The sequence below is a fragment of the Sceloporus occidentalis genome, unplaced genomic scaffold, assembly GCF_023333645.1.
Source record: "Sceloporus occidentalis isolate IW3139 unplaced genomic scaffold, rSceOcc1.0.p SCAF_6, whole genome shotgun sequence".
Taxonomy (NCBI): Eukaryota; Metazoa; Chordata; class Lepidosauria; order Squamata; family Phrynosomatidae; genus Sceloporus; species Sceloporus occidentalis.
In genome coordinates, this window is record NW_028316986.1 from 23270503 (window position 1) to 23291949 (window position 21447).

Genomic DNA, 21447 nt, shown 5'->3' on the forward strand with positions numbered 1-21447 from the left:
TAACTTTTGTATGCGTTTCACCTTTAATTCCACACTGTTTTAACTAGCTTACTTTAATTGCTTTAAAAATTGTTTTTAAAGTGTTTTTATCTTGTGAGCCGCCTTTGGATCCCTTTTGGAGAGAAAGGCGGCACGAAAAGAGCAATGTAAATAAATAAAGAGGCTAGGGCTAAGGCTCCCTGCGCATGCGCACACAAAGCCTTCCCCGCGCAAGCGCACATAAAACAATGGCGGGTAGTAATGCGCTATGATGATAGTGTCGGTTGCTTAGCTTCCCGCAAGCTGTGTCTCACAGGTTCCTCCCCTTCCGGTCGGGGTGGGCCGAAGACTACATTTCCCAAGCTCCTCCAGTGGGCGGGGCGCTGTACACCGGAGCTATATGGCCGTAAGGGAGGGAAATGAGGGGAGGCTAAAGAGGAGAACTGCCGCCGCAAGAAGAGCGGGAGGCCATTGGAGCTGCCGGGAGGGCGGGCGAGTGGACCCTCCGGGGCCCCGCTTCCCTCTCTCCCCGGCGGGGAAAGGCTCCTGAGGGGGCTGCGCTTCGCAGGACGAGGCCAGCAGCAGCAGCAGCAGCTCCAGCTCCTCAGCCTCCGTCGGGACTCGGAGGCGGCTGCGGAGCCGAAGGAGGGGCCGGTAGGTATCCCTCCCTCCCTCCGTTGCCAGCGATGGGGAGGGCCCTGCGGAGACAAGGGAAGAGGAAACTTCGCGCTATGTGTATACTATACTACGGCTGCATCCACACTGGAGAAATAACCCGGTTTGGCACCGCTCTAAGTGCCCTGGCTGAAGGCTATGGAATTCTGGGAGCTGGAGCTCCGCTCTGGGCCCACAACAGACTCCAACTCCCAGAATTCCATAGCCTTCAGCCAGGGCACTTAAAGCGGTGCCAAACCGGGTTATTTCTCCAGTGTGGATGTATTATATTATACTATACTATACTCATGAAGAGAAGATATTATATTATATTACATTATTACTACATTATATTCTTATATTGTATTGTGTTTTTCTATACTTTGGAATTCTGGAAAGTGTAGTTTTTTGGGGCACCAGAACTCTCCGGCAGAGAAGGCTGCCTATCTCACAAAACTACAGTTCCCAGAATTCCATATCACTGAGCCGTGGCAGTTGCAGTGCTGCCAGATGGCCCCTTGGTCTGCTTGGTCAGATGCAGGTGCCACAAGGGCCCCTTGCGTACTGATACTCCAGGAGGACAAGGCTGACCCTGTGCATGAAATGGCCTTTTGTGGCGCTTTCTGAGATGCTTGTCATTTGAGCGTTATTTGGGAGATATGGGATAGAAATCTTCCAACTTCCAGATAATCACTCATTTTATAGATATTGCACCTTTCCCTCAAAAGCAGAGCCACAGCGTGGTGACATTTTTCATGTTTCTTGACCATGGCCATGCTGTCTGAGATCAGTGGAGGTCCAAAACATTGGCTTGGTGGTCTTAAGCCTTGGTTTTCACACTGCAGTCCTCCAGATGTAGGGGACCATATTGGCTAAGACTTCTGGCAGTTGAAGTCCAGAAGAAGAGTTTGGCTTTTGGTTTATCTGCTCAGGGCACAAGCACCTTTCCCCTGTTTTTCTTCCCCATCATCGTTGCTGTTGTAAGTATTTATTACTTAATATAGCACCGCTGGTGTATAGCATAGCGCTAAAGTACATAGATGAAATGACTGGAACCAGTGAGTTTAGCCTAGAGAGCCAGTGTGGTTTAGTGCTTTGAGTGTTGCACTACGACTCTGAAGATCAGGGTTCAATTCTCCTTTCACCCATGGAAACCCACTGGTTTAGCAAGGTTGCTAGATATTAAAGTAGACCTTAATTTCTTTAATTCTAAATAGTTCTGGAATAATTCTTTGTCTCGCGTGTAGATTAGAATTTCTACTTCATCTGTAAAATTGACAAAAGAAAACCAGCCCTCACTTATGGCTATCTTGATATCTTGTGCATCTTGTAGGCCAAACACTGAGGCCAACAGAAATTGTTGACATCGGCAGTAACTCTGAGGCCAGCAGGTTACAAGTTTTCTGAATTTCTTTAACCCAGCAGCTATCAGTTACCACACACATGCATTTATATCACTTGATGGCTTGAACATCAGGTGTTGGCTTGGATGTAAGAATTGGCTACCAGAGATGTGCCACAGGAAGCAGAGCTTTCATATACACAAATTTATCTACAGGTAGACATTTCTGAAGAGACAACAGATGCATATAGATTATCTCTTATCATCAAAGGAGTCACAGGCAGAATAGAGAAATTGGTCAGGAAACACAACCTCCAAATGGTTTACAAACTGACCAAGAAAATCTAGCAAATGCTGCACTCAGCAAAGGACAGGAGAGACCTTCTCTCAGCAGCAGGATTTTACTGCATACTATGCAGCTGCAGACAAGTCTATATAGTGACCACCAAATGCAGTGTTCAAACATGAATCAGGGAACACAAGAGACACTGCAGACTGGGTCAGCTGAAAAAATCAACAGTAGCAGAACACATTATAAACCATCCTGGGTATAAAATGCTATTTGAAAACGCAGAAATTCTGGACCATGCCAACAACTATCAGCTCAGAATGCACAGGGAAGCAACTGAAATCCACACACACCTGGACAGCTTCAACAGGAAAGAAGAAACCCTTAAAGTGAACAAAATTTGGCTCCAGTCCTGAAAAATAGCAAAATCAGGACTCAGCAAATGCAAATGAGAAACCACCCAAGGTCAGGGTTTTCTCAGCAGACAATGATCACTAATTAAGCACATACTAATCCTCTTTGCATATCTCCCACCCTGAGGCCCTGCCATCAACATCAGAACAATACACTGATCAACATGGAGATCACTCCTCCCTATCCAGGCCAACTCTCTTCCATGCCAGCATTTTCTGAAGATGCCAGCCACAGATGCTGGCAAAACGTCAGGAATAAACTCTTCTAGAACATGGCCATATACCCTGAAAAACCCACAAAAAACTATGGATCTCTTTTATTATTGTCTTCTTTAAAAAATAGCTCAGAGTATATTAAACTCAGATGTTACGCTTAGGGAATAAAGCTCAAATCCACTGAACCAGAATTCAAATTTTGCTCTCTGACAGAAATAGAGAACAGAGAACTCCACGGAATTCTACTCACTGCCACTAAAGGAATGGAAAAGAGTAGACTTTCATCACTTTGCCCTTCCATTATCTTATGCTCTTGAAAAACTTGTCCAAAGGGTGGGGAGGACCTCTGGAAATAGAGATTGCAAAAGGAGGAGAGATCACTGAAAATTGCTCACCCTGTACAGCTGGATCAGGGTCCCAACTGTAAAGAGAAGAGCTCCTTCTATTCAGTAGTATCTGATTAGTATTCACTCACCCCTTCTTAAACCCTTAAGCCCTTTTAATTTTTTTTATAAACAAAAGCTCCTGTGTTTCATTTGTACATAGCACTGCATGGTGGCCTTTTCAAGCTGCTTCCACTCTCAATGTGTCTTAATAGTAATTTGCTGTAACAAGATGGTTCTACCTTTCCCCCCCAATAGTGAAATTACCTTCCTTAGCACAATTGAAGCAGCTCCCACCTTCAGTTACTCAACTACTTCTGAGCAAACAGGCATAGTATTAGGATATAAGTTTGGATTGGTTACATTTCTGTGAAACTTTAACTGTGAAACTCCTATTCAGACTAAAGCTTGTAGTGGAGAATTGTGCCAGTTTCCACTAATTCTGGACAACATGACCAGTGGTAGGGACAGTATGGACTGTAGTCCGACAACAAATGGAAGGTCATTGTTTCCTCATTAAAAGATAAATTTTTCCTTCTTTTATGGAAAAGCATGCATATATGCAAAATTAAAATTAACAGAAATTTCAGTTTCAGGAGTTATTAAGGATTTAAATTATTAAACTCAGTTTAAGACTACACTGCACCTTCACTCACTTCAATTGTAAGTTGTCTTGGATACATTGTACATGTTTCTACTCATTAGTACAGTATACTTTTATCTGTCATAAAACTGTAATAGTGGATTACAAAAACTGGCATAGCATTATGTTATAGCTCTACTGTTTCTCCTCTATCCCAAGAGAGAAAATACTACAGTGGAGCCTCGGGTTACGAAATTAATTCGTTCCGCGGCCGCTTTCGTAACCCGAACGGCTTTCGCAAGCCGAATCCCCATAGCCGCTAATGGGGAAAAGCCGCGATTTGGTGTAAAATCGCGCCGAAAAGCACCAAAAGTTTTTTCGGGACCCGAAAAAACTTTCGTAACCCGGATCAATAATTTCCTATGGGTTTTTTTCGGGTCCCGAAAAATTCGTAACCCGGGTATTTCGTATCCCGAGGTTCCACTGTATTATGGTGGTACAGTGCTACAACATTACAATAATATAGATATAGGATGGGGACACCTGGCTTCACATCAGAACATGTGAAAGGGATCTAGGAGTCTTAGGGTTGGTACAGACCAGCACAAAAAGCTGCTTTGCGGGTGGCATGGGGGTGTGGTGTATGCATGATACATGCCTGGAAGCCACCCGCCTGCCCACACGTGGGCTGGCTTCATGGTGTTCCAGCGGCGTAGTGTTTAGATGTCACCTGCCGCCTGAGCGTTGCAAAGCCATGACGGTGGCAGAAAGGGCACACTTTGGCTGACTCAAAAAGGAGTGGCATTTTGCCACCTCTTTTTGAGCCGGCAAATAGCTGGATTGGGGCTGTGGTTGCTGCAGTCCCGATCCAGCATTCGAAGGGGCCATGTGAAGCCGCCCCTTCAGTGCTATCTGTTTTGGCCCTAAGTACAGTAGAGCAGGAATCCATTCCTTACCTGGGGATGCGTAAGCTCAAGCCTCATTCAATACAATGGGGCTCGTGCTTACGGCGGTGCGGTGTGCATGCACCATAGGCACGTGTGCCATTCAGTAGATGGCAGTGCAGTTTCCGTGTAAACCAGAAGCCGTGTATGGTGCGTCCGTGCTGTAAACCACAAGTTGAACTTGAATCAACAGTGTGATGCAGCAGCTACAAAGGCTAGTGGTATTCCAGGCTGCATCAAAAGAAGTATAGTGTCCAGATCAAGGGACATACAGGGGGCCCTCCACATTCGATGGGATTACTTACTTACTGTTTTTATATGCTTACAGATAGTTAATTACACATTTCCCTGCCCTCAGGCTTACAGTCTAAAAAAGACATGATACATAAGGAGAAGGGAATGACAGTGGGGAAGGAGAATAAGTCCTCATGAAGCTGGCAGGCCTTTCTCTCCCTCCCTCTTCTGCCAAGATAGCAGGAGCTGGGCTGGAAGCCATTGCCATGAAACCGTGAAATATGTTACTCCAGTTAAAGGTGCTGTAGTCGCTCCCCAAGGCATTAAAGGAAGGGTCCTCAGTTCAGGTGGGATTTGTAGTCCTTGATGTTTCTGGATGCTGGACTCCGTTGTCCAGCTCTACCAACCCTTTACAATCTACCTCAGGTTAGACAGCCCCCAGAGGCAGACAAAGGAGGACCAAACTTAGCATGGGTTTTTCTCAGCAAGGTTTTTTCAGATGGGTTTTGCCTTTAACTTCCTCAGAGGCTGAGATAGTGTTACTTGCCCAACCCAGTGGGTTTCTGTGGCCAAGCAGGGATTTGAATCCTGTTCTCCGGAGTCCTAGTCCCAACATTCAAATCAATACACCACGCTGGCTCTCATTTTAAACACTATGTCATGTTTAATTACAATTCCTAGTCTGCAATGGAATGACTTTACTTCAGAAAAATATATTTAATTTAGAAAACTGGAGTATCCCATGCATATATTCAAAGAATATCGTAATAAAAATGATTATGTTGCAGGAGGAATCTACATGACAACTACATTTGCTCAAATGTTTAAATTATTTCTTAGCATAGCAACCCACCATCACACCATTATAACATGAATTAAAGGGCTGCACAGACCATCCCTTTCAGTGCTGGATTGGGGCCTCGGCAACTACATGCCACGGACCTGATCTGTGCAAAAAGGAGACACAGGGAGTTAGGGGTGCAGAACCCCTATGAAAGTAGAAAAACTGCATTAATTTTTTTTTTTTTTTACTGGAGCGAACCTCTCTAAGCATTTGTATGTCCTCCAGAGCAACTCTGTGGTCAACAACTATTGGAAGTTGACCATAGAGTTATGCTGGAGGACCTACAAATGCCTAGAGAAGTATTCTCTCTAGGAATCTGTGGGTTTTCTATCACAACATATGACAGAAGTTGACCTTAGAGTTGCACTGAAGGACCTAGATATTCTTAGAAAGAATATATTAATAAAAGCCGTGAATAATCAAAGCTACAAAAGTCAAAGCTACAAAACTCAAAGCTGCAAATGTGGAGGATCAACTGTAAATACCACCTTGCTCTGCTTTGGTCAGGCTTCATTTGGAATACTGTGTCCAGTTGTGGGCACCACAATTCAAGAGGGATATTGAGAAGCTGGAACATGTCCAGAGGAGGGTGACCAAAATGGTGAAAGGTCTGGAAACCATGCCCTATGAGGAGAGACTTAGGATGCTGGGTGTGTTTAGCCTGGAGAAGAGCAGGTTAAGGAGTGATATGATAGCCCTGTTTAAATATTTGAAAGGATGTCATATTGAAGATGCAGCAAGTTTGTTTTCTGCAGCCCCAGAGAATAGGATCTAGAGCAATGGATTCAAAAGAGATTCCACCTCAACATTAGGAAGAGCTTCCTGACAGCAAGAGCTCTTTGACAGCGGAACACGCTCTCTCAGACTGTGGTGGAGTCTCCTTCTTTGGAGGTTTTTAAACATAGGCTGGATGGCTATCTGTTGGGGGTGCTTTGATTGTGTCTTCCTGCATGGCAGGGGATTGGACTTGATAGTCCTTGAGGCCTCCAAGGGAGTGTGTTTCACTGTCGAACAGCTCTTACTGTCAGGATGTTCCTCCCAATGTTTAATAAATGCCTGTTAGACCTTGACTGTAGAATCCTGCTGTAGATTCCTAGAGAGGTATTCTCTTAGGTAAAAAAAGATAATGTTTTTTATCTGCAGTTTTTGCACTTTCACGGAGGTCCTGCATCCCTAACCCCAGCGAATGTGGAGGGTCCACTTTAATTTAAAATGGTTTTGTAAAAACCTTTTGATCACCATTTTGGCAATGATGAGAAAATAGGTGGTTGATTCCCCCCCCCCCCCCTTAAACAAAAAACACCTGCCTTTCATTTGGAAAAAGAATCTAGCAGGAAAATCCCAGCAGATTCCCAGCAGACAATGGATCCCTAAATAAACGGACACCCTGTAGAACTTGCCATTCAACAACAGAACAATACACAGATTAACATGCAAATCACCTCCTCTCAACTGACAGTATATATACCCCACTCTCTTTCATTCTGGCATTCTCTGAAGATGCCAGCCACAGCTACTGGCGAAACATCAGGAGTAAACTTTTCTAGAACACAGCCTCATAGTCCAAAAAACCCACAAAAAACTATGGATGCCAGCTGTGAAAGCCTTCAATTTCACGTATCAGGAAAATATTTTAGCAACGGTTAAAAGACCAGTTTAAATCATAAAAGCATGGTCACAAAATAGTGCCCCTTACTGCAAAAGTAATAATGAATATGTGCTGAGTTGTGATAAGCAGTTGAGTGTTGATAGGTTTCCTTTTCAAATATATTGCTGTCCAAATCAAAAAGTGTGCCCTTTAAAAGAGATGGAAGAACAAATAGCACAGACAATATGTATGGAGATTGCACTTGTCTTCCATTTTTATGGAAAAAAAATATTTTCTGTGGTCTGAGAAAACGCAGGAAAAGCTTAAGGAAAATACAGTATGTTAGTGATTGGATGACAGGAAAATGTGGATGTTTCTTGAAAACAAGTGAATATAACCTAGTGATTGTATGCTTAACTCTTACAGTAGAAGCACTTTTATTTCCTGGTCCACAGCTTTTTAAATTTGGAATCTGAACTTTGAGGTCATGCTATTGCTTGAAATTCCTGCAGATTTATAACTTGGATGAATATTTACGTATTGCAAAGCTATAATGGTAGATTGGATAGGAGTGAACTCAAGGACTACTAATATGGTTGGAGATGAAGGTTGAATTAAGGTTGAACAAAGGCTTGTGTGTTTCTGTCACTGGAAAGAGTTGCCCTTCTATAGCAATTTCCTCTCTCTGCTGTTCAGATGGCAAGTCGTGTTCATGGAATTTCTGGCTTGCTTCATTACTTCTGTTTATAGTAAGTTTCTGTCGGAGACGTGTCTAATACTCATCATTCTAAGATTCCTGAGATCTTTGCCTCAGGGTAGACAAGACTCGGTGTACACAAAAGGAACTAGGGGGATAGGGAATTTTTGATAACACCTTGACATTCTGGTCTTATGGTGTGTAGTTGAATAGAATGGATATAATGCAGCATAATGTCAAGGGTGAGAGACAGATATTTTCCTCTGACTTTCACAGGATATATAATCTCTGTAGCGTGTGGGGAGATTATCCTGTTTATTTATTTAAATTATTTATTGGCAGCTTCTCAGCTAAAGCATTTAAAATAGCAGCTTGCGTTATAATGCACTTTGAAATTCAGCAGCTGGCATCAAAAATAAATTACAATTCACACCAGCAGTAAAAATAATAGTTACAGAAGTAAGAGCTGAAATCAAAGTTTCCACTTTGATTGAGGGCAGGGAACCGTCCAATTAAAAAGATTGTATGTACAGCGCTGTGTAAATTTACAGCGCTTTATAAATAAAGGTTAATAATAATAATAATAATAATAATAATGCTTTAAACACCTGGATGAAATAAATTAACGTCTCTAAAAGTCAATGAAGAGAAAGAACATAACTAGCCCTTGAAAATGGTGAGTGTGAAATTGCAGAACTCTAGAAGATCCATCAGCTAAGAACCAGGAGGATGTAAGATCTGTGGCCTAGCTATTGGCTAAACAAAAGGACAATACTTGTAATGAAGAAGACCTTGCAAACCCAGAAATAGCAGTTTTTTTCTACTTTGATTTCATTCAAGTATCTGTAAAAGAGTTTTCCATATAGTACCAAAATGACATTATCAGGATCCAAAGGAGGTAAAAGGAGCAGCAGAATGATTCCAATAAGATGGAAGAGAGGTTGCTGAATTTAAGAGGCATAACAAATGCAGTCTCAGAAATAAATGCTGCAGTTATATAATAAGTTTAATTTATTTATTAATGACCTTGAAATCTCAAAAACCAAGCACTAGAAAGAAGCATTATACCTGAAAAGAAGGTAGCTGAACTGCTGACATTATCTGATGCACTCAGAAACAAAATTCTGGATCCTAACAAGTCATTGCTCCAATACCTCATTTGAGGGGGGTTCCAGAGCAAGTAGAGCAGAATAAAACGATCCAACTTCCTATTGTAATGGTTTGGAGAGAGCTCTCCACACCTCCCATCTGCCACTCAGTTGGCCCTAAACTGTGTAGAGATTATTTCATTTTAGATATCATTATACATTTTCTGGATGTTGCCAAAGAGAAGTCCACAGTCAATGGGTTATATAGCTTACGCCAGCACCAAAAGCAGGTACCCAAAGTTCTTTTATACTTGCTGTGAATATTGTTCTTGGATGCACAGAGGAACAATCCACCCCTGCTCAGGTCAGGTGTCTGTCAGTTTAGTTTTACCAAAGTGCTAGAAGGGCAGTTGGAATCTGTCTCTATTTTCTAGTAATGTTTTTTGTTTTGTTAAGAAAATACTATAAAGAGTTTTCGGTAAGGCTCAGTGGCATCACTAGGGGTGTGTGGGCCGCACTAGGTGACAACCTAAGGGGGGAGTGACACCACTGCTCCCCAAACATCAGCCTTTTGGCATAAATGGGCTATAGTATTCACCTGTGTCCCTTTCAAATGCTGAAGAGAGGATGTGAGTGCAGTGAGACTCAGTGGGAGCAGAAGGAGAGCCCCCCTTTTTAAAAATGATATTTAAATTTTTACCTTTTTAAAATTAAATAATTAATTTAAAAATTGTTTTGTTAAATTAAAAACATCACATCTTACCAAATTTTCACTTTTCACCTGAAAATACGTACATGTAAATACATTTTGGCTGTGTGTATGATATTGTAATTTAAATGCATAGTTTTAATTTTGCTCATTTATCTCACAACTATTACCATTAAATTCAGTGATAAATGGGAATTATGAGTAACATTAGTAGAAGAAGCATTATTAAGGATTTGGTGTGGTGTGGTAGGAGGTCAATGGGGAAATTACACCATAAGTTACCTCATTGGGTGACACCAACCTGAGTGACGCTACTGACAAGGCTATGGATGTAACTCAACTGAAGGAAAGAGAGGAGTCAACAGACATTAATAAGAAATAATCTAGGACTTCTTGTCTCAGATTCTGGTGCAATGGGTGCTGTTACAGGCTGAGCTCTAATTTGTTACATATTTTGCATAATTTAAACCCCTGACACCTGAATATTAAGTAAATAAGTGTGTCTTTTTAGAGCAAAAAGCTAAATGTGTTAAAAAATACTAGATTAGTAGTCAGTTCTGAGCATGAAGTCATCCAACATAAAACAAAGAAATAAGAGGAAATGGTCTGGTGAAGAAATATAAAATGATTAGTATGCCTCAGTTAACAAAATAGATGTGTTCCTGGGCATTAACATAAAATTTGGAGTAGAGGCAAAAACAGCATGGAAAGAATAGGAGCATAAAATGTTTTTTGAACTTTCTAAAGACCACCTGAAAGACTCTTCCAAAAATGCATCTAGGGATGATTTTCTTTCATGAGTCTCCGCTTTCTTATGATTTCCATTTTTGTCCAGATCTGTTTTGTTTTTGTTTTTTAACATGATGGGGCAGCTGGTGAGGCAGGCTTATCTAATTTCCCCGTCCTGGAGGCAGCAATTGCCTGTCTTGCTTGTTGTACTCAGACAGTGCTTCTACTTAAAAATCAACTATAGTAGAATCCCATTCTTTCTCATCTTAAACTTTATTGCATTGTTTTATCACAGACACACTGTTACCACCTGATACCAAAAGTCTGTTTCTCCAGGCTTCCTTCACCTCAATGCCACTGCTGCTAACATCATCCATCTAGCCAGAGGACATGTAGGAAAAGGGAGGCTTGACTGGCCTAAAAAGACTTTGTAAAAAGATCCTTTTTGTCAGAGGTATCCTATCTCTACGTAGCCACAATGTCACTAATTAGCAGGTCACATTTCTAGAGCATGTGTACTAAACAGGTCATGTACTATACTATCCTATATTGATCCTTCACTGCCTAGCAGTGCAGAAATCCAGGGTTCTAATCAGGGGATTTTTAGTTAGTTCAAAATTGAGAGAGGGCGGACTACAAGCGCCCTACAAAATTGCTTCCCAATTTGTATACCGAGGGCGTGAATAATTAAGAAATGAAACAGACAGGCTTCTTTGATTAAAGTAAAATATTTATTAAAAGGGGAAAATTCACACAACACAAACACACTCACATTCATTAAAGGCTAGGGAAATCAGTGGGGAAAAGTGGAATAGTTCGAGGCAATACTAATGGAGACACTTACTCTAGAGTAGACCTTCTTGTGGAGTCCAGTAGAGCAGTGATGGGGATTGGGACACAGGGCCTGAACAGGCCGGCCAAAATAAAGCTACTTTGGGTCACTTAAGAGTGACCCATCTTAAGAGGCTGGAAGCCACGCCAAAGCCACACTCCAGTCCTAAGGACTGAAGTGCAGCTTTGGCTAGGGTTGCCATTAGTCCGGACCTCCAAACCGGGACAAATGTAGCACAAAATTTTCAAATGTAGGACTTTTTTTTTTTTTTTGGTCCTACATTTGAAAAAGAGCCTCTCTGAGGGGAGGATTCCTTCTCCGCCTGGGCTCCATTGGAAGCAGCCCAGGCGGAGAAGGAATCCGCCCCCAGGGAGGCTTTCTTTGCCCCCCTGGGCTCCGTTTTTGCCAACGGAGCCCAGGGGGAAAAGAATCCTCTCTGAGGGGAGGATTCCTTCTCCGCCTGGGCTCCGTTGGAGGCAGCCCAAGCGGAGAAGGAATCCACTCCCAGGGAGGCTTTCTTTCCCGCCTGGGCTCCGTTTTTGCCAACGGAGCCCAGGGGGAAAAGAATCCTCTCTGAGGGGAGGATTCCTTCTCCGCTTGGGCTCCGTTCTCACCAAGGACGGAGCCCAGGTGGAGAAGGAATCCTCCCCTCAGGGAGGTTTTCTTTTCCCCGCCTGGGCGCTGTTTTTGCCGGCGGAGCTCAGGCGGGGAAAGAAGTCTGGCCTCGGCAGGCGAGGCTTCTTTCCCTCCCTCGGCTCCAGCAGAGCCAAAGAGGGGAGGGAAGCCCCCCGCCAAAGGAGAGAGGCCTACAGAGGCCTCTCTCTCTTTCCCCTGCCACCACTGTTGCACACTTTGCAACAAAGCCCGGGGGCGGGGGAAATCCCAGGGGCGGGGCCAACCCGGGGCGGGACCGTGCGGACCCGCTCCAAACCGGGAAAGTCCCGCCCACGGGCGGGATATGGCAAGCCTAGCTTTGGCACGCCTTCTGGCTTCTTTAACATGTGTGTGTCATTTAAACAGCTTACCTCCAAAGTGACCCAAAGCAGCTTTATTTTGGCCTGTCTGTTCAGGCCCACAGTCGCAGAGTGAATGACTGAGCCAGACCAGAGACCAGAGTGACAAAGAGTCCCCCTGCATCTGATCTAGATTAGCACTCTGATGGGAAAAATCAGGGGTTTTTTAAAGGCAGAATCTAGCCCTTGGCAAAGAGGCTTAATTGTTTGGCAGAAGCCTGGACAAAGGTGTTTTATTGCTTGGATAATGTAAACAAAGGCTGAATGATTGTCTGAATGTGGCAATCTGGTCTGACAACAATCAAGGATAAATGGGAGAGGGGTTAAGTTGATCATTGGCTCATCAAGTGAGAGATCTGCGACAAACATTTGTTTGTTAGAGGTGAGGATAGCAACTCTCAAACTACCTGTGGAGATTTCTGAAGGTGTTGTTTTCCAGGGGTCTTGTGAATGCAGTGCTTATATTACCCACTATTTTGGAAATAATGGCAAATTGCAAAGCAGAGTCCATTTGAGGTCATGAGGAATACCACACACCAAAATTTTAGGGAAAAGCAGACTTGGTAACAGTACCTTTTGGCAGAGAGGTGTGTTTTGGGGCTTATGGTGTCAAAAAGACATCCAGGGTTCAGGAACTCTGTACAACATCCAAGCTTCTTTACCAGGCAACATTTAAACTATGGTGCACGTTATCTATTTTGTTTTCCAGTTAGGCCTTGTAGATTTGCTCTCTTCACTTACCCTCTGCATTCCTTTCTCTGCTTCTCTGTCAAACTGACATTACCAGGTTTGCTTACTACATTGAAAAACTGTAGGAAAGGGCAGGCAGAAACAAGCATACATTTTCTATTCAATTCTGTTGGCATGACATTTCCAGACTGGTTCCTCTTACTGGTTTCTCATACTAGCTTACCATTTTCTCCCAGTATAGCTTACCACCACCACAACAAATCTGTAGATATCATTAATATCTGTTACAGTCATCCCTACATATTGGTAGATTTTTTATCCACAGATTCAAGCATCTGTGGTTTGAAAATGTTTTTAAAAAAACAAAAACAAAAAACTTTGATTTGCCATTTTATATAAGGGACACCATCTGACTATGCCATTGTCTCTAATGGAACTTGAACATACATGGATTTGGGTATCCACAGAGGGTTGTGGAACCAAACCCCAGCGGTTACCAAGGACCCACTGTAATTATCTCTTTTGTGAGCCAGCAGAAGTTCCTGACAATTCCAAGTATAGTACATTGCAGTAATGAAGTATGGATGTTAATTAAGGAACTACTTCCTTTGGAAATTCTAGAGTATTTGCTTGTCCCTGATGTCAGAATGGCCACATTGCATAGAGGAAAGAAGCAGAGGGCAAGAGAGGATAAACCCTCAAGGTTCTGAGACACCTTGATGTGGTCAGCTGAGGAGAAGGAGCACTTGACTGGCAGCTGCTGCTTGAGATGAGAATCTGGATTAAATTTATGAGGTGGGAAGTGTTTGGGAATTCAGGATTAGATAGGTTTGGTGTGGGTGGTGTATAACTGTAGCTTGCTATAGAAGTCGGTTCCTCTTGATTTTAGTAGGCAGTATCTTGTTAACCCAGCTTACATAAGCGTTCAGATGCATGACCTTTCCTTTGGTGGATGTTTCTACAGTTGGTATTCCTATTAACAGGAAAGGACAATCTCCCTTTCTTGTGGTATGTTGTTTTCACTACTCCACAGTTCTAAAGAGATGACATTAAATCAGAAAGGAGGATTAAAACACTTTGAGTGTGTTGTCAGACATTTAAAAAAAAACCCTGTTATACTCCGACCAGTGGCAGAAAAAAGATGAAGCAGGAGGGTTGCAATGGTAGGCAGTTCAGTAGCTACAGATAAGGCCACATAACTGATGCTCATCTGTGGCCTAGCCCTGTGCACAAAATGAGCATAATGTTTGGTTAAAATAGGTAGAGCTTTGCCATGACAACTTAATGATGCATTGGCTTTGCAGTAAGTACACTATGGCTGGAGTTGTTGCCAGATAGCTATCCTCACTGCAGTTATTTGATGGGCCCCAAGTATCCACTGTAAAATCTCTGCTGCAAATTCCATTTCTAGCTCATAAATAGAGAAGCTGCCTGTGAGATCACATGAGCTTGATTAATTCCATTGTAGGAGAAAGTGTTTTTGTAGACTACCAAAAATCTTCCAAAGTTTGTGGCTGCTCTGCTTTTCTGACACATTTTACTACTGGGTTACTAAGGGTTAGTTTCTTGAACTCCCAAGTTTAACTGTGGCTTTGGTTATGGAACTTTTCCTCTTGTGTTTTCTTTGGAGATGTTAAACATGGAGTAGCTTTATATTTGTGCACACTATCTGATGCCATTTTTGGTGAATGTTTATTCCCCCGTCTGTTAGTAATACACCATGCTTTTTCTTCTCCTTTTCTTCACAGGAACAAAATTGGATTTTGAAATATTGCTCTGGCCACAGTTAAATACCACAATTAAGATATAGTCCATAACATTCTGTTGGTAGTAGACTAACAGAGCTACTCTGGAATGCTACTGCACTTACTGCCTTCTAGAGAAGAAATTGCAAATAGAGTTCTTTCATGGTGGATTTGAACATGTATGGAAATATGCAGGTGACTTTCAGGAGTCCTTTTGAATGTGAAAACAGTAATATGAGTATGGTGGCTGACTCTGGCTGTTTATCAAGTTGTATGTCTTGTAGATCCTAGCAATTCACAAGTTTGCTCTCTTATTTTAGCAGCTGCATAGTGACTCAGTCTGCCTAGCAATCAGTCCAGTGTTGACAAAGCTACACCTCATTATAAGAAACCACTAATTATGGCTGTGTGGACACCAGCTTCCATTTCCTGCTGTCTTGGAATAAATAGCCAAAGAAGTGAGTAAATGTGAGGAGAAAAGAACTTGGATTATTATTGTGATGGATGTAACAGAGAGTTGGGATGTGCCTGAAATAGAACAGTCTATATGGCCTGCTTCAACCCAGCTGGGGCTATTTTTAAGTACTACTAAACCATGTGGCTGGAACTACAGCCTTTCAGGTTACATATCTTGGACAACAGAGACAACAGCATGGTAGGAGCTTTATTATTATTATTACATCTATTTCAGAGATAGTGGGTGTGGGGTGGCTTTAGGATTTAGAGAAACAAAGCTTCGTTATTGCTGTGGTTGACGAAAATGAATGTGAAGATTTTGTTTGTTTCATCCTGAGCTGAAATATAAACCGGAGTATTAGATGCCTATAGTCATAGTTATAATTTTAATTTTGTGCTTTTACTGATAACATAAGGCAAAATTAACAAAGCAGGTTATTTGGTCAGTCTTAAAACAGATAGGGTTGCAGTCTTTCTCAAATACTCTAAATAGATATTAGATTTGGCACACACTTTTCTCCGATATGATTTTTCCTTGGATTTCTTCCCTGCCCTTTCTCAAAGGACAAATGTCAGTTCTAACATTTTTTTCATCTCGTTTTATGTTTATTTTGGTTATTATTTGGGGGAGCACTTCTAGGGCAGGTGTTTTTTTATTCCTTTCAGAGCTATAACTTAGTTTATACACTTCCAATGTTTACCCTGTCTCCATTTCCTATTTCTTCCTGTGTTGTCCCTTTGGTGTCAGATTTTAGATAGTCAGCTTCTTGAAGCAGGGACATGACCTCTTACTTTCTAAAGCATTGTGGACATTGATGTCACTGTCTGGACAAATAATAAAACTTTTTGTTACTTGTAGATAAAATTGTTGACAAATTCAGATGTAAAATACTTTTAAAAAAATTTAAATTTAAACACTTTCCCAAATCTTATATCTTATCCACACTATGTATGAGTAAAGCCATGTTTTCAGGATTTTTTTCTTTCTTTCCTACTTGATGATTTCTGGAATATCCACCTACAAATGCAAGGATCTTTGAGAAAAACTGAATGCTTGTGTGTAGAGTTGTGAACTAGTCTGCTTTTCCTTAATAAACATTTTATTGTACATATTACATGGCAAAACACTGTTAATGTAAATCAGAATTTCTTATAGGGTTTGTCAGGTGCTTATCCATTTTAAAAAGGAGCAAATAAAGAATAATTAGAAGAGGAAGGGGTAATATGGTCTACTTTGCATAGTCTAGTACAAAGATTCTCAAACTTTGCAGAGTTCTATGTGGATTTCCCCCCCCCCCCCCTTTACTGTGTTAAGTGTAGCTCTAAAATCTTGTAAATGCTAAATTTGCCAAACAATTAAAGCAGCACCTCAAGCATATACATCACAAAACGTATCACATTTAGGATTGTGCTGGGGAAATTTTTCCTCTTTCCTGTTTGTATTCAAGAATGGAGGCATTATTGAAATGAAGATGACAATGTATTTAATGATGTGCCAGTCCAGATGTTCAGCTTTTTGACTGAGTGGTCTGGCACTGAGGCAAACATACACTTAATCATTTATAATACAGTAGTTTTGTAAAATATACCCAGCAATAGCTTATGACATATAGTAGACATACAGAAAGACAGACCACAGGAATATATTGGATGTATTTTAGACAGTCAATAAACAGCAGTCATTAAGCTGTAGTGGAAATACACCAGGGAAAGGGGTGGGTGCAGGCCGCCCCAAACGGGCGGTCTGTAACCCACCTATGTGATTCCTGATTAAGCCCTTATCTTGATTTGCAACCCAGCAGGTTTGCACTGCTGCATTGAAGCACACAATCCTCTTTTGGGAGGAAGGTGAAGCAAAGTAAGCACTGAACAGTTGTGGATTTGATTAATACGATTTCTTTAGTAAACTCTAGGTCCTCCAGCATGACTCTATGGCCAATTTTTACCAGAAGCTGCACTGGGGGATTTAGAGATTCTTAGAGAGAACGCCTCTCTAAGCATTTGTAGGTCGTCCAGCAAAATTCTACACTCAATGTCCAGCAGATGTTGACCACAGAATTGCATTGAAGGACATAGAGATTCCTAGAAAGGTGTTCTCTCAGATAAAAAGAAAAAGTGACAGTCAGATGAAAAAGAAGGTGAAATATTTAGGAGTATGGTTAACCAACAAGAATATGGACCTCTTTGAGAATAACTACAAGATAAAATGGGCAGAAATAAAAAAGACATGAAAAATTGGTCCAAATTAAATTTATCTCTTTTTGGTAGGATTGAAGCGATTAAAATGTCCATGTTGCCAAAGATTAACTTTTTGTTTCAAACAATCCCAATTTGAATAAACGATAAAATATTCAAGGGTTGACAAAAATACATAAAATCTTTTGTTTGGAATTACAAAAAACCTCGACGGAATAGGAAGATTATGACATACCAAAAAGAAGTCGGAGGAGGAATCCCATCTAAAATTGTACTATGAAGTGAACGTGTTGAATTGGATTACCAATTGGATGGAGTTGAAAAATGAAAAGCTCAATTTAGAAGGTTTTGATAACAGATTCGGTTGGTGCACTTATATGTGGTACGGGAAAGCTGCTATTCATAAGGATTTCCAACATCATGTGGTCAGGAAATCTCTCTTAAAGGTATGGGGAAAAACTAGAAGAAAAATCTATCAGAAAATTCCCCTTTCGGTATCTCCTCAGGAGACATTCATTGGGAGGTGGAAAAAATTAGATACATGGCTATCTTATAAAGACCTTTTATACAAATCTGAAGATAATAATTATGAACTGAAACCTGTTGAGGCACTGAAACAATTGGACCCAAAGGTACACTGGTTCTTTTACTTACAGATTAGAGAGCGATTCAAAATAGATTTTAAAAAATCCAAGTCTTTGAAGAACAGACATCTGAATTTTCAAAAATTTTATTGGACACAGGTAACAAAAAACCCACAAAATTACATAAATTTCTCAGAAACCTGGAACAAGAGAAAGAACCTGTTACCGATACAATGATAAAATTGGCATCAGATTTAGGCCATAGTATAGACATAAATAGTTGGATATTAGCAAGAGAAAAAACTAAGAAATTTACAAAATCTCAAAACCCTTTGGAAAATTTTTGGAAAATGGAACATTGCAAAAATATATAAAACAGGATCAGGGACATGTTGGAAATGCAGTAATGCACCGGGAACTTGGATGCACATTTGGTGGAAATGCCCAAAGCTAAACATTACTGGAAAAAACATACATAGAGAAACTGAACATATGTTAAAGATAAATTTTGAAATGAGACTGAAAATACATCTGTTAAACATGTTAGAAAATATTCCTATAAAGACCAGGAAAAAATATGAAAAAATTATGTTGTACTTAATAACCGCCGCTAGAATTACAATTGCACAATTTTGGAAAAATCACGAGACACCTAATTTGGAAGTGTGGTGGGAGAAAATTTATGAAATGTGGGAGATGGACATTCTGACGGGTCGTTTATCTAAAAAAGACATTTCAGTAATAGAGGAAGAATGGTACCTGATGGTGAGATATTATAGGAACAATAAAGGGTGCAGACTATGATGAGACATGTGCAACTAATGTATAATTACTGTTTAACAGAACTTTATTGTTGCAAATACAGTTTGAGGATACAAGAAAATAACTAGAATAAGTAAGAAAAAAAGAGTAGCTAGAGAATTCAATGTACAGGGTTGAGATTCGGCTTTAAAATAACTTGGAAGTTTTTGACTAGGCTCAATGTATTACCTGACACTAAGAATGGAGTCAAACTCTTTCAAATGTGTGATGGACACTGTTACAAGCTTTTTTTATGTTATTCAAAAAAGAAAAAAAGTTATTTTTATTTGCATTTTACCCACTTTCACAGGGATCCTGCATCCCTAAACCCAGCAACCATGGAGGTCCTATGTAATTAATATAAGGGCCAAGCACAATAATGAATATTTTAATTTTTCATGGAATTCCTCTTTATGGCAGTTCAACGAATAGTTCTCTGGGAGCATTTATACTGATGTTTCACCCTCAGCATGTGGTTCCTGTTTTCTTCTGGTCCCACTCTTAAATTGCCAGCAGGATTTTGACCTGAAGGTTGGACCATCTTACCTTAAATATCCTCTCTTTTACACTGCAATCCTTGTCTTAAACCACCTGAGAGTAACCTTTTAAGAACAAATCTATATATCAAACATAGGAAAATAAATATTTAGTGAATCTCCACTCTTGAGGAATTTCTTTCCTTCAGATGCTTGAGTTTCTTCTTCCCCAACCTGAGACCCTCTAGATGTCTTAGACTACGACTACCTTCATGGCTGCTCACACAGTGTAAATGCATATGCTGTTTGAGAAAGATGGTGATTGTAATCAAACGCACCTGAAAAACACCAGATTAGAAAAGTCTGTTCTAGAAGTTAAGATTTTTTAAAGCCACGTTTTATTGGTGAAGAGGTGACGAAGGACTTTTATCACACATACCTGCTGTCCTGTCACAATCATACTAGTTTTGTAACAGAAGCATAACAGTTTTGCACCACTCTATCACATGTTCTCTGCATTAGCACTGCATTGGTGATCAGTGGTTGTGCAATCTGATTTCCACACTGCTGCCATAATGTTGGCTTCTGCATCCTGCACGCCCTAACCTGTGCATCTGGGCCTTTCCTCCAATTTTTTAATTTTTAAAATTTCACAATTTCCCACCAAAAAAGAAATGAGAATCCTTACTGTATATACTCAACTATAAGTCGACCTCATGTACAAGTTGAAGACAAGTTTTGGGGCAAAAATTATGGATTTCATAATTTTCAGCCTTCACTCAGAGACAGCGAAGTGTGCGGGTGGAAGAGGGACTGTTAAACAGCAATCAGTCACCAAGGACTCTACCTGCTTGGCAGGACAGAAAGAAACCGCATGGGGAAATCTGAAAGAGTTGTTATCACATTACCATACTGACCCGTAAATAAGTCGACTTAGGATTTGGGAGTCAATTTTTGGGCATAAAATTTTAGACCTATAGACAAGTATATAAGGTATAATTTCTTATTTGGTGGGGGTGGATGGGGTGGGATTGAAAACCAACTGTACCCCTATGCCCCTGCCAAAAATGAAATTAGAGTCTCTCCTCATGAGAGAAGACTGTAATTTCTTCTTTGGTGGGATAGAATAAAGGAAAGTTTTTTTAAAACTCAGTCTGCGCTGAAATAGTGAGACGGGATTTTAAGGAAGATTTAAAGGAAGTAAAAGAAGCAATAAAAGGAATTTCAGAAGAAGTGAAGGATGTGAAAAAAAAAGAGTAGGAACACTGGAAATGAGAACAACAGAAGTGGAAAAGACGACAAAGTTAGTAATTCAAGAACGCCAACAGGAAAGAACTTCGAACATGCTAAGAGAAATAAAGGACAGGAAAAAATGTATTAAAATCAGAGGTTTAGAAGAAAAGAAGAATGAGGATTTGTATGAATGTTTGGTACCAGCTCTTGCGGAAATGATAGAATGTACCCCTGAATATCTGGACTTGGACATTGATAAAATCTTCCGAATCAGCTCTTCAGCAGCCAGAAACAGAAACCTTCCTAGGGATATAGTAGTTTATTTCATCAGAGAAAGAATTAAGGACAAAATCATTCAGGCAAATTATGAGAAGAAATTAGTAATTGACAGAAAAGAGATAATGATTTACAAAGATGTGCCCAGTGAAATATTAAGGAAAAGAAGAGAGTACATGACCTTGACGAGAATGCTACAGATGAAAAATATTAGATACAGATGGGAACCCATTGAAGGAGTGTCATTTAATTGGAGGCAAAAACTGTATAAAATTGACTCGGTTGAAAATGCCAAAAGGTTTTACAATAGATGGTTTAGAGAGGAGGAGACTGGAAAAGAGAAGGAACAAGAGGAAGAAAAGAAAAGAGAAGGGGAAAAGAATAAAGATAAAGATAAAGACAAAGATCAGGAACCCCAAGTTGGCGCAACAGGGGGAAGAGACATTTGCCTGC

The 21447-nt window shown here is 40.7% G+C and overlaps 1 protein-coding gene across 2 annotated transcripts in view; it reads left to right on the top strand.

Moving 5' to 3' along the window:
* The first annotated feature begins 378 nt into the window (after positions 1-378).
* KLHDC3 (kelch domain containing 3) overlaps positions 379-21447 on the top strand; it is a 72780-nt gene continuing 51711 nt past the window's right edge. The window contains exon 1 of one of the 2 annotated variants that reach the window (XM_089529098.1): positions 379-633. The gene's annotated coding sequence lies outside the window, so the exon portion shown is untranslated. Of the gene's footprint in view, positions 634-15563; positions 15628-21447 lie in introns of those variants that run through there. The other variant, XM_089529099.1, reaches the window with a different exon arrangement.